We start from the raw sequence: 14,020 nt of genomic DNA, 5'->3' as shown, positions 1-14,020 counted from the left end.
AATGCTGCTGTTTGATGCATCTACTCACATTTCCCCTAAGGGGTTTGTTTACTTACGTGTTTCATAATTTGTTACTGAAAATTGTTTTTCTCCAAAGAATTCTTGCTTGGTATTCAATGAGCCCCAGGCACCTTTGTGTAACAGTTTCAAGCTTGGAGAGCCCCAGATCGCTCAGGGAATTTAAAGCCCCAGATCGCTCAGGGAATTTAAAGCTGCACGGCCGTTTTCTGCTTAGCTCTGCGCTGAAAAAGGAAGTGAAATATAAATTTCATGTTAGATGCTGCTGTCCTTCGGCTTTATTCAATTACCAGAATATTCTGAATTGAGTGACGTAACACTAAGTGCTATTTGCATTTACTTTTTCTAACCATTTTTAAATTGAAGTATCATTAATGTACAATGTTGTGTTAGCTTCAGGTGTTCAGCAAAGTGATTCAGTTATATATGCATACATATCATCTTTTTCAGATTCTTTTCCATTATAGGTTATTACAAGACATTGCATAGAGTTCCCCGTGCTCTACAGTAAGTGCTTGTTATTTATTTTATACATAGTAGTGTGTATATGTTAATCCCAAACTCTTAATTTATCCCTGCCCCCCCCCCCCAACCCTCCTATCCCCTCTGGTAACCGTAAGTTTGTTTTCCATGTCTGTGAGTCTATTTCTGTTGTGTTTTTTTTTTATACACCTTTATTGGAGTATAATTGCTTTACAATGGTGTGTTATAGTTCTGTTTTGTAAATAAGTTCATTTATATCCTTTTTTAGATTCCATGTATAAGTGATATCATACGATATTTGTCTTTCTCTGACTTCACTTTGTATGATAATCTCTAAGTCTATCCATATTGCTGCAAATGACATCATTTCACTTTTTTTAATCGTTGAGTAATATTCCATTGTGTATATGCACCACATCTTCTTTATCCATTCAGCTGTCAGTGGACATTTAGGTTGCTTCCACGTCTTGGCTATTGTAAATAGTGCTGCAGTGAACATTGGGGTCATGTGTCTTTTCAAATTAGAGCGCGCACATACACACACACACGCTCACACACACACACACACACACACTCACACCCTTCACGCTGATGGACCTCAGTTCACACTAGTCTGGTGAGAGCTTCAGAAAGAGCAGTTTTGCTCCCCTGGTGAGACGTGGCCTCGGGAAGAAGCGTCCAGCTCACGCCTGTGGCCGAGCTTTTTGTGCGGAGAGCAGCTGACTGTGCCGTGCTGTGGGTTCACTGCTGGCACAGAGGTACAGGGAGGTCTGCTTGGTGCTGGCCGGCTCCAGGGTCAGGGGGAAATGGTCATTCTTCTTTCGGGAGACACTGTACCCCTCCGTGACCTCCCCTTCGCCAGTGCTACCGACGCCATTTGAATAATGGATCAGCCTCAGCCCCTGTCCCAGATCTTGCCGATACCAGAACATTCCCACATGGTTCATATCCTGAGAACAATCCAGGACCATCTTGCTTCCTGCTCGTATAATATGGTATCTTGGCTTCTGGGTGACTGCTGCATCCCTGGGACCTGCTGAAGAGGCAGACACACGGTAAAGACAAGGCTCAATGAGTAACGTGGATCTGCAAAGGAAAGGGAAAGCCTCGGAGCTGGGGCTCTGCAAACCCACAGCAGAGGTTTCAGCTGAGTTCCGGACTCACCTGCCACCAGCAGACAAAGAATCACACAAAAGAGGTTGGGGCTCATGGCAGGGTGAGGGCGAGAAGAGGGCCGTCCCCACTAAATGCTCTGTTCCACAGGCCTGAGAGAGGGAGCTGGGGGGCTCTTCTCCAATGGCCAGGTGGGGCTGCCTGGGATGTCACTCCCCCTACCCCTGCAGATTCTCCCCGCCCCGGGAGGATCCCCCTGTGACTTGGCTCAGGTGAGGTCAACGTCTCCTCTCCTAGTTGTTGCTTAGCTTGCCTGCAGGGGAGGTGGAGTAGGGCTGCGACGCACTGACTTTTGGGTGCGCTCCGCCCCCTGGGTTTCCCATATTCCTCTGACACAGTTGCTCCTTGTTTGCACCTGCCCCTGACATCAAGGCTGCTTCGCCCAAATCCTTCAACTGTGGATCTCATTACAGTTTAGAGGGGCCTCCCACTTCTTCCATAGCTGTAGGTAGTTTGGCAATAACTGAAAACTTCTTCAACAGCTGTCGAGTAGTGGATCCACGCCTAAGTTTTTCTTAACCCTTTTCCTCCCAGGCTGCTCTCCCAGACTCTGCCCAGAGCCCCTTAGAGCTCGGTGGCGCCATAGTGCCATCTTGTGGCCAATACATGAAGTTTCATCACTGTTTCTTCTGCAGTGGCCCAAGGGGTGCTGGAAGTGTCCACAGGATCACCTTTTATGCTCAACTTCCTTCAACGCTAATCCCAACACCAGTTCTAACCCAAACTATTCCGTTGATTTATCATGCTTAAGAGGCCGCCCTCATTCTGCTCAACCACTATCGCATTGTCTGCCAATTATAGGCCAACTGAGTTCTTCCCCCTTAAAATTATGTTCTGAAAGGGAGAGGGATAGAATGGGAGAAATTAAAGGAACTAATGTTTAGTTAAACTAATGTTTACTTTAAACTAATGTTCAAAGTAGGAAGAAAAACACAGACCTTGAAGTGCAAGGAGGTTCTTTTACCTTCATTACAAAAGATAAAGAAAAATGCTGAAGAAAAATAAAAGACAACCAATGTTAACTCCAAAATATAGATTAGCAAAGGACTGGGAAGGTAATGAAATTACCTTCGAGATGGGGTCAAATGCGTACGAATAAAAAGTAAAACTGGAATGTAAGAAAAATAAGAACATCTTACAAGGCATTAAGCAATCATGGAGGAAACAGTATCTGATGGGGAAATGAGCATGGATGGGATTAAGACCAGCAAGGGACAGTCTCCACTAAATGAAAACTTGTACAATGTGCCTCTGCTGATTTGAGCAGCAGGGAGGGAAGAGATGATTCTGGAAGAAGCAGAGGAGTTAGGAGATGTGAAAACATCGGTACAAAATAGTATTATAAGGAGGCTGAATCTGCCAGGTTCATGTGGCAAAAATGGGGAAAAAAATGGAAAAAAAAATTGAAGATGAAATCTAGAAAGGGAGTCCTTGGAATGGGATTCTAAGAGTAGGGAATTCCCATGTGTGCCCGGGCTCTCCTCACTCCCCAGAGGCACAGGGCAACAGAGCAAGGGGAGCTTTGCTGGTGCCACAATTAAAGACCAGGAAAACTCCCTCCCATGGATGTTCACTCCCTGGGGAAAGAAATTTGTTGTACAGAGCCACTACAACTTCTGCTAAGTGGATTTGGGGCAACTGTCACTCCCCTTACCTGCTATGCAAGGCTCAGGGAGCCTCTACCATGGCCGTGACATTCAATCCCAGTCCCGGAGCTGGGTTATCTCTTAGGACTCCCAGAAGACATGGTCCATAATCATATCCACTCTGACCAGGGCCTTAGATTTCATACATTCAAACCGCAGCTTCGCCCACAGATGGATGGAAGATGTTATTTACAATAGAGGTGTTTATGCTTATAATGAATATCTATGACAATATATAATATAGCAAATACATAAAAAGGGATAGGGGCATTAGAAAATAAGGTAAAGGTTTCAGGGAAATTATTTCAAATGGAAAGGCTAGGGCATGACATAAAACAGTCTCTCGAGAACAGATTTACTCAGGGAATCAAGATGAAACTGGAGAGGTTGTAAAAGTATGCTCTAGTGTACCTGTCGGGACTGAGGCAGTGAAAACATGAAGACAAAATAAAGTGGGCTGCTGAAATGAGGCAGAGGAAATGAAGTCTTATTGTTTTCAACATTGCGTTTGTCAATTAACTGGCACAAAAGTAGTAAGGACTTTACTTAAAACAGGAAGAGAGGGTTTCCCTGGTGGTGCAGTGGTTGAGAGTCCGCCTGCCGATGAGGGGGACACGGGTTCGTGCCCCGGTCCGGGAAGGTCCCACATGCTGCGGAGCGGCTGGGCCCATGAGCCATGGCCGCTGAGCCTGCGCGTCTGGAGCCTGTGCTCCGCAACGGGAGAGGCCACAACGGCGAGAGGCCCGCGTACCGCAAAAAAAAAAAAAAAAAAAAAAAAAACAGGAAGAGGAAGAGAGTCTTGATGCTATGTTGTGGAAAACTTCCAACGTGACAGGGACAGAAGAGGCTTTAGAAGAAAGAATATGCCCCAGGAGGTAGTTGAAAACTTTCCAGATGCCAGCCACAAGCACAGAGGAGGTTCTGCTCACTGCACAGACAGGCAGCCAAAGCCAGGTATTTGGGCAGCCTCCCGAAGGACCCACGGAAGACTGTTATGTCCGGGACTTTGGGTCCTTGCCTTGGAGCACTGAGCTGGCCCTGGGACTCCTAGAACACAGGAGCCATAATGATTTCTATCCACCAACATTTACAGCCACAGTATTTCAGGAGTTAACCTGTGGTCTCTTTCTATCCAAAGAACAGCTGATGTCCAAATCAACCTCTTTTTTTTTTTTTTTTTTGGTGAATGGAAAGCAAAAAACAGCCTATTTAAGGTCTCTAGGAACTGCAAGGAGAGAGAAGGATGAGGTCTGTGAACAAGAAGGAAGCGACTGTGTGACACTGTTTGATTAAGCTGCTGGCACGGAGATACACGGCTGAGTCCCCAGGCTCCACTGGCTGGATATTCAGACGGGAGTATGAGCCCTCAGGTCCCTCAGCAGAGAACCAATCATTAGGCATCCCCGATGCCTCTGGTGCAGCCTTGTTTTGAAAGTAAATCAAAAGCTCTGGGCCCTGCCCCAGTGTCTGTCAGTCCAACAAAGGGAAACATGACCAGAAATTGGGTCACACCTGAGAACTACAGCTTGGCCCCTCCCTGTGACCCTGTGCCTGGGGGACTGGGACAGTCCAGCTCCTGTGTGACCTGTGGGGACAGAAGTTGGGGACAGTAAGGAAGAACATACTTGTAATCATCACACACACACACACAGAAGACGGAGGCCCGCTTATGAGTAGGAAGGAGGCGTAGTCCACAGTAACAAGGGGAAAGTTCATGGTCCGGACCTGGACAAGCTCGAACAGAGACACCCCGACCGTGTTCACAATTCTCCTGGGAAACAGGGGTGCCCAGAATTGCCTGACCACCCAGTGGGACCTTGAACAGGAACATGGGCAGGAGTTAATCACAACAAAAGGAATGGTCTGTGTCCAGTGCAGAGGCAGTAGCTTCTGACGTCTCTTAGATGGGACGGGACATGACCCAGATGAGGCAGGAGCAGCCTGGCTGGAGTAGAGAGGGCCGGAAATCTGAGATCAGGGAGGTGGGAAGACCTGCCCCGCCAGGGGAAGGCAGGAAAGAGCAGAGAGCACGTAAGGGCCAGTCTGGGGGAGAACCTTCCAGAGAAACAGAAGTGAGGTGCCTGGGGATGGACAAGAGGATCTAGATGTATGTGATTTACCAATAACGTTCCCTCCTGGAGGCCTCAGACTCAGGCTGATGGCTAGGAGTCAGAGATGGGGCAGCATCTTTCTGGGCAGCTGCAGAGGAAAGACAGAGAGTGATGGTGGGCACACATCTGCAAGGCCATGGAGTCAGGTCTGGGCCGGCCGAGACCACACACTGAGGGTCACACTGCAGGCACCTGGCACCCAGGGCTCCAAGCCTCCAGGTGCTAGGAGCCTGCAAGGGGCTCTGCTGAGTCCCGGGGTGCAGGGCCTCCCCTGCCTTTTTGTGCAGAGAGGAGGTGGCCGTGCAGTGCCGTGGAGTAACCGCTGGCGCAGAGGTACACAGATGTCTGGGAGTGGGTAGCAGCCTCCAGTGTGAGAGGGAAGTTCTCGAGGTTTGATCTGGAGACGCTGTACCCGTTGGGGACGTCTCCTTTGTTGATGTTGCCAGTGTCAGTTGAGTAATGGATCAGCCTCAGCCCATGTCCCAGGTCTTGTCGGTACCAGTACATATAGTAGTGGTCCAGATCCTGGGCATATTTCAGGGTCGTGCTCTGTCCTGTCCTCAGGACCCGGAATTTTGGGTCCTGAGTGACACCAGCATTCCCTGGACCTGTGGAGAAGGAGAAGCTGATGCTGCAGCCACAGGGGACACGCTTGGTGCCGGGACCCCGAAAGGGACCCTTTCCCGGACTCACCTGCCTGCAGGAGACAGAAGGTCACACAGCACAGGAGGCTGGTGCCCATGGCAGGGCAGGCCGGCAGGCAGAGGGGTCTTCTGTGTGTTAAGGAGAGGGCAGAGGGGCGCTCCAGGGAGTCATTCTGAGGTGTCACTGTCCCTGCCTGGCCCCAGAGCCAACCCGTCACAGGGGGCCACGCCCCTTCCCCCAGAGGCTGAAATGAAACATGAACCTCCAGTGAACAGCTCAGAACAGGAAGAACGCGTTCCTCTGAATGGATGCCTGTCTTACAAGTTTTGTTAACTTTTCTGTAAAACACTTTGTAACTTTATGTGTATTTTATCCCAGAGATAATTCTTCATTAATACGTATATTGGTTTCATTTATCTAATCTAGTTTTGAATTTTGGGGAAAATCCTTATGGCTTCCTGCAGCCCTTTATGACTCATGCATCCCAAATACTCTTCAAGTGTCTGTTTCTACTTTGTTTAATTCATCACAGTCCTGGTCCTGTCCTTCCACCTACAGTGATTCTTCTGGTATCTGGTTTCCCAACCTCAGGCTCATCAACATTTGAGGAATCGTTTGGCTCTATTTCTTATCAATTCACCGACAGGGGCAGCTGCAACTCCTTCCTGGTCACCTAAGCACGTGCTTCCTGTGTCAGGAGGGGACATCTAGCAGCAGCAGAGACACATCACGCCTATGACCAACCTTCCTTTGTGGAGAGATGGTTGCCCAGCACCGCAGATGACATGTTAGCACAGAGGAATACAGACGTGGGAGGGACGGGGTGAGAGGTGGCAGACTCCAGGGTAAATGAAAGGTGCTCTGTTTTTACCTGAGACATCCATTCCATGGGGAATACCTCCTGGTGTAGCAGCTGCCATTAATTGAGTCACAAATATCACAGAGCCCCAAACTGTACCTTGTTGCACATAACCCCACCCTGAGAAGGACCCTGTACTTGCTGCAATGTTCTGCGGCCGTGATATTCATTCTAAATAAGTTTAGAATCACGGGTCCTGCAAATTATGTAGCTGGTCCTGAGTACATGATTTTGGACCTGTGGGTACTGCCTGATGTGCCGGTTTCCCTTGAGCGTGACCACATGTCTGGGGTCTTGGTGACTCGGCATTCCTGGGGTCTGGGAGAGAAAGACACAGAAACTAAAGTCAGAAGCAAAGAAGGATCCTGATGTAACCACAACAAGAAGCCTTGATCTGGGACCTGGTAAGCCCCGGAGTGGTTCCACATCTGTGCTCAGACATCCTTAGTCCAGGAGACAGAAGGACACACAGCATGGGAGACCGGTGCACAGGCAAGGCCAGAACAGAAAGGGGGACTTTCCAGATCAAGGCCTGTGTCTTGGATACTGGGGGTAAAAGCCAAGGGAACCCTTCTCCTGACGTGAAACGATCTCTCCCCGAAATTGCTACTGCCTGTTGTCTGCACAGCCCAGCACACAGTGTGTGAACATGAAGCCTTGCTCTGTGTGTCTCATGGGATCTCAAAATAATTTCCTGGGAGATGATGACTGCTTATCAAAATATCATTATACAATGATTTCTGGGAATGGGTGCATGAGCAAAGAAATTTCTAAAAGTGAATAAATAAATTTTACAAAAACAGCCTCTACCACCTGGCAAGACCTTCTGATGGTCATTTTATCAAACTTTCCATCCCCAGCGAGGATTGTCCCTGAAGTGGATATTGCGTATCACATGATTTCAAGCACTTTTTTTAACCATAACACTTTCCAGTAGCACCTCACTGTCTTAAATATTTAGCTCTGTGCTAAAGAGGAATCGTTTCAATCGTTAGAGACCTTAAATTTTCACTAAAAAGATGCCTGAGCAAAACGAATCTATAGTAACAGAAATCATTTATTTGGTTTTCAGGGATGGACAGGGACATGGGAAAGGGGCATGAAGGAACTTTCTGGGAGATGGAAATGTTTCTATATCTTAATAGGGTAGCTATTACATGGGTATATATGTATATATTGAGCAAAACCATTGACCTGTCAATTATAAAGTGTGTAATGATTATTGTATACACAGTTGATCCTTGAACAACACAGGTGTGAACTGCGTGGGTCCACTTTTTAATAAATACATACTACAGTACTGCAGGATCTGTAGTTAGTTGAATCTTCAGATGCAGAACCGCGGATACGGACATTCAAGTGTGAAGTTATATGTAAATTTTTGACTGTGGGCTTGGAGGTGGCTCAGAGCCCCTAGCCTCTGCTAAACTCCACATTGTTCAAGGCTTAACTATAATTCATCCGTCAATAAAGTTGATTTAAAAATGCCTGATGAGGGATGTGTATTACATGCTCTGGTTAATTTCATGTAATGAATCATCGGGCATAAATATCCACCTTTCTGTGACTTCTGAAGTCCTCAACTACAGGCAAAATATGTCCATCTCTAACTTTGCCCCTGGGAAACGGTGCAAGAGGCTGTCAGAGAGTAGCAAAGGGAGTCAAGAAATGCAGAGTTCTGTTATGTGCCAGGTACTTCACGCTTACTAAATTTTTATGCAACCTTGGAAGATGGTGCGATGGCTAATGTAATGTGTCAACTTGGCTGGCCCACAAGTATTTAGTTAAACACTATTCGGGGTGTTCCTGTTAGGGTGTTTTTGGAAGAGATTAACATGTGAATAGGTAGACTTTAATATTAGACTAGATTAACATTTGAGCTGGTAAAGCAGATGACTTTCCATAATGTAGGTGGGCCACATCCCATCAGTTGAAGACATGAATAGAACAGAAAGCCTAATCTTCCCAGGTAAGAGAGAATTGTCCAGCTGATGGCCTTCACTGGAACATCGGCTCCTTCTGCCTAACAGCCTCTGAACTTAAACGTCAGCTCTCCCTGGATCTCTAGTACCACCAGCCCAGCTGCAGATTTTAGACTTACCAGCCTTAAAAAAAATGTGAGCCAACTCCCTTAAATTATGTATATATACATATATATCTATATATACACACACATACACACACACACACATATATATATATTTGTTCTATGGGGGGACTGTTCTATAGGGCAGGGACCACAGGTGTTGAGGACAGACTTGAGTCTGCTTCCTTGCTCTGACAGTTATGAAATAGGAGATCTGGGCAAGACACTTCTCCGCAGATATACAAACAGGTAAAATAATATTTATTATGCATGCTCTTTGGGAGCATTCATACATATCGAAGAAATAATACCTGCGAAAGGCTGTCTGCTTTACCAGGGCCTGGGAGTGGTTGGCTGGCAGTCAACGCCCTCACGGCCACTTCCTGAGCTGGGGCAGGAAAGTTTTTGTACCAGAGGCAGCTGATCATGCAGGGCTGCGTCTTGGCTGCTGGCACAGAGATACAGGGCCGCCTCCGTCAGCTCCAAGGAGCTCAAGTCAGGCTCAGAGCTAGAGTCACTGAACTGTTGGCCTGAGAATCTATCTAGGATGTTTCCTTCTCCTCTCTCTTCCCCTCTGTGATACTCAGCTGGGAACTGATGGCCCTGGCCCAGGGCCTGTTGGTACCAGGACACAGAGAGGTGTCCAGAGACAGGGGAACATCTCAGTGTCTCTTGCTGTTGTCTTGATTTGATCACGTATTTTGGGGTCTAGGTGACTCCAGAATCCACCGGGCCTGTTGTGGGGAGACAGAAGGAAGCTGAGGGCAGAGCACTGGGAAGCCCCCTGGTGCAGCCCTCATCGGCTTGTATCTCGGGATGACGAAGGCATATCAGAAGCTTCCACACTGTGCCCAGGACTCACCTGCTCCCAGGAGACAAAGAGTCACACAGCAGAGGAGCCTGGAGTCCACGGCAGCGTCAGGAACCAGACAACTCCTAGCTCAGGGCGGGTGTCCTGGGGTGAATGTCTAAAGAGCTGAACCTCCTGTTTCCCTGGTAGGAGATTTGCCCATGATGTCACTGCCCTGATGTCTCTGCAGGCTGCCTCCTGGTCCACTGCACCCCTTGGCAGGACCCAGGCCGGCTACTCTATGCCATTCCCTGTCCTGCACAGCCCCTCGGCAAAGGGTGGGTGTGAGGTGAGTACCATCGCCACATCCCCGTGTGCCCACGACACACTTGTTCTCCTCTGCCTGCCCCTGCCTGATAACAATCACCCAGTCCTCCCCAGCCATCCCCACCCCTTCACCTTCCACTTCCTTTGCAGTCTCCCGGAGACGCCTGCTTGGTGTATCCTGGGGCTCCAGATGCATCTCCACTTCCCTGAGCAGTGAGAAGGCCGTGCTCGCTCCTCCTGTCCTGGGCCCACTCGGTGAACTCAACCAGGCCCCCTGATGCAGGCATGTAGCCAAGGTTCCCTCAAGCTGCCCTCTCCTGGGTGACTGTCAACCCCGTCAGCGCCATGAGTACCCTAGGCCCACAGTGCCTCCGAGTGGCCAACTGTCCACGGTATCATGGATTTACAGCTTCTGTCTAAATCAGGGATAGAAATTCCCCACAACCCCACCTGCAAACCACTACACACACACACACACACACACACCCCGTTCTACTGCCTTCCCAGCCTGGCTAAATTAGGGTTGATCTTCAAATCCACTCTTAGCCTGTGGAGGTGAAAGACTGTATGATCCATTTCCATTAAGAAGCAAATACTTGCTGCACCATTGCAATGATGGCAGTATGCTAAGATGGAATAATAGGGCATAAAAATAAACACGGATGATTTCAAGCGAAACCAGGCTGGAAACATGGATTCCATAGCTCCTTCTGACTAATCGGATCCATAGTTTCCAGATTTTATATTTAAATTATTACCAAATTCTAGGTAGTGCATTTTATAAAGAGGTTTTATGCGTATTATCCCATTTATTTCTGAACTCATAAAATCCCGAAATAAACAACCATGTCAGCGGAAGACCTAACTGGACATTTCTCCAAAGAAGACATACAGATGGCCAAAAGGCACATGAAATATGCTCGACATCACTAATTATCAGAGAAATGCAAATCAGAACTATAACGAGGTAACACCTCACATCGGTCAGAATAACTATCATCAGGAAGTCTACAAATGATAAATGCTGGACAGGGTGTGGAGAAAATGGAACCCTCCTACACTGTTGGTGGGAATGTAAGTTGGTACAGCCACTATAGAGAACAGTATAGAGGTTTCTTAAAATCTAAAGATAGAGTTACCATATAATCCTGCAATCCCATTCCTGGGCATAAATCCTGACAAAACTATCATTTGAAAAGATACATGCACCCCCCCATGTTCATAAGGCACTTTTTACACTAGCCAAGATATGGAAGCAACCTAAATGTCCATAGGCAGATGAGTGGATAAAGATCTGGTATCTACTCAGGCATAAAAAAGAATAAATAATGCCATTTTCAGCAACATGGCTGGACCTAGAGATTACCATAGTAATGAAGTAAGACAGACAGAGAAAGACAAATATCATATGATATTGCTTATAGGCAGAATCTACAGAAAAAAGATACAAATAAGCTCTTTTACAAAACAGAAATAGACCCACAGACATAGGAAAAAAACTCATGGTTACCAAAGGGGAAAGGTGGGGTGGGATGAATTAGGAGTTTGGGATTAACATGTACATACTACTATAAATAAAAGAGATAAACAACAAGGACCTACTGAATAGCACAAGGAACAATAATCGATATTTTGTAATGACCTGTAAGGGAAATGAATCTGAAAAAGTATATATACATATATATGTGTGTGTGTGTGTGTGTGTGTGTGTGTGTGTGTGTGTGTATGTGAATCACTGAGCTGTACACCTGAAACTAACACAACAATGTAAATCAACTATACAGACAAATGCAAAGAAGAGATTGAAAACCTCACAACTCTAAATTCTGAAATTGTTATAGTTCAGAGAGATTAGGGAAACTGCAAGAGAGGGGCAGTTTGGATTCAAACCCACGTTTAACTATAAAACATATATATATATATAGTTGTAGTTTACCTTATGTCAGGGCCGAAAGTAAGCTCATCGCACGAGATGAATTGTGCCGAAGCACAGCAGTAGAGGGCTGCCGCTCGCTCAGGCAAAACAGCGCCATCTGTCCTGCTGTGGTAGCTTTTATTAAAGCATTATCTAGGTTTACATTTTAAGACTTGTTTTTTTAACATTTCAGAAATGCCAAAGCAGCAACATATACTTCTACTATTGATTATACAAGCAACAGTGGGCTTTCTTGAAGACATGCCGGGCTTCGTCCTTGAGCGCAAAAGCAGCACAAAGTTCCCACCATTATTTTGATTATACTGAAGCAGTACAAGGACGTTTCCTTGCGTTCCCACCATTCTGATTATACTGAGGACATCTCATGGATCAGTGCCCAAAGCACTCAATGCTTCTTCGCAGGCCCCCGGTTTGCCGGGGCAGGGGCGGGGGGGCTCAAAGCATTCAGGACTGTTTGCAGTTCTGGCTTATTCGCCAGCCCCCAGTTTGCTGCGGGTGTGGGGCTCATGGGTCACGTCTCCTTTCCATGTCCTCAGTTATTCCACTACATATATATATATATATATATATATATATATATATATATATATATATTTTAAATTCTATGTTACCGTTCCATTAACACTTTACACTATACTCACTGGGAACTATATCAACAAGTGTACTTTGATCTGAAGAGGGCTAAATATGGAATATTATGATCAGACTTAACACTGACATAAACATACCCAGAAAAGAAAATGTTAAAATGTTCACACAAATTGGAAGCCTGGGCTTGGGTCCAGTTGTTCATATACTAGGATAAATGCCTGAGTTGTGCTGGGAAAAAAGTATTCCACGCAGCTATATATAAGTGGGCATTACTTAATTCATTTCACAGGTGTCAAAGGGTATCAATTATATATTAGTAAAAATAAAGTTCATTCAGTTTTAGGTAAAAATAAAAGACACATTTTTCATTTTCACCAAGAATTCTATTGAACAATGTATTCATTCACCAAATGAACTTTTTGGCCAACCCCAGTATATACACACTTAGCTTTTCCTATGAAAGTAGAGGGAGCAAGGTAGTTTTTACAGATGAAATTGTGTCTCCCCGAAATTCATATGTTGAAGCCCTAAGCCCCACTGTGAATGTGTCTGGACTTAGGGCTTTGAGGGAGGTAGTTAAGGGTAAATAACATTATAAGGGTGGGACTCTAATAAAACATGACTGGTGCCCTTAGAAGAAGAGGAGGTGACACAAGAGAGCTCTTTCTCTGTGAAGCACAGAGAGGCCACGTGAAGACATGGGGAGAAGGCAGCTGTCTACAAACCGGAAACAGAATTCTCACCAGAAACCAGCCCTGGCACCTTGATCTTGGACTTCAGGCCTCCAGAACTGTGAGAAAATAAATGTCTGTTGTTTAAGCCACACAGTCTGTGGTATTTTAATTTGGCAGCCTGAGCAAACTAATCAATAGTATAGAGCCGTGAATGTCAGGATAAAAAGCAAAGAGGAAGGCATGTCTGAGCCAGTGCTTGAAAGATGGGCAGTGCCTGGTCCTGCTTCAGGAGGAGAGAGGGCCCCCTAGGCCATGGGCAGAGCAAGGGCAGATGAAGAGGATTGAAAAGGCATCGGTGTTTCAGGGAATTTTACAGGGATATTTGGTCTCAGAGTATCACACATCCTGATGCCCTGGAGCAAATAGAATCTGGGTGGTGAAGTGTTAAAAAGCGATTCCAGGGAAGCAGAATTGATGTGGGAAGCCCTTGCCTGTTTATAATCAGGGGAGGCCTGCCCTCATCTCTGGGCGGGAGGCACCCGTCTTCGCCCTGAGGAGGCGGGACTGGGGTAAGAGGTCAAGAAGGGACAAGTCAGAATCATGTCCAGGCTTCTCACACCATCATCACATCATCTGTGTGGTGATGACCTCACCTGGGCCAGCCCCCAGGTGATGCTGGTT

The 14,020-nt window shown here is 46.5% G+C and overlaps 1 gene segment (V, D, J or C); it reads right to left on the bottom strand.

Annotated features, from left to right (window-relative positions):
* Positions 1-2,612: 2,612 nt before the first annotated feature.
* Positions 2,613-12,172, bottom strand: LOC307192006 (T cell receptor beta variable 6-6-like). The segment is given in 4 exons: positions 12,075-12,172; positions 6,948-7,253; positions 6,125-6,320; positions 2,613-6,039 (listed from the first exon to the last, which is right to left on the bottom strand).
* Positions 12,173-14,020: the final 1,848 nt, after the last annotated feature.

This window comes from Stenella coeruleoalba (genome assembly GCF_951394435.1).
Source record: "Stenella coeruleoalba genome assembly, chromosome: 9".
Lineage (NCBI taxonomy): Eukaryota > Metazoa > Chordata > Mammalia > Artiodactyla > Delphinidae > Stenella > Stenella coeruleoalba.
Note: the sequence above shows the minus strand (reverse complement) of the source record. Positions and strands in the feature narration are given on the sequence as shown.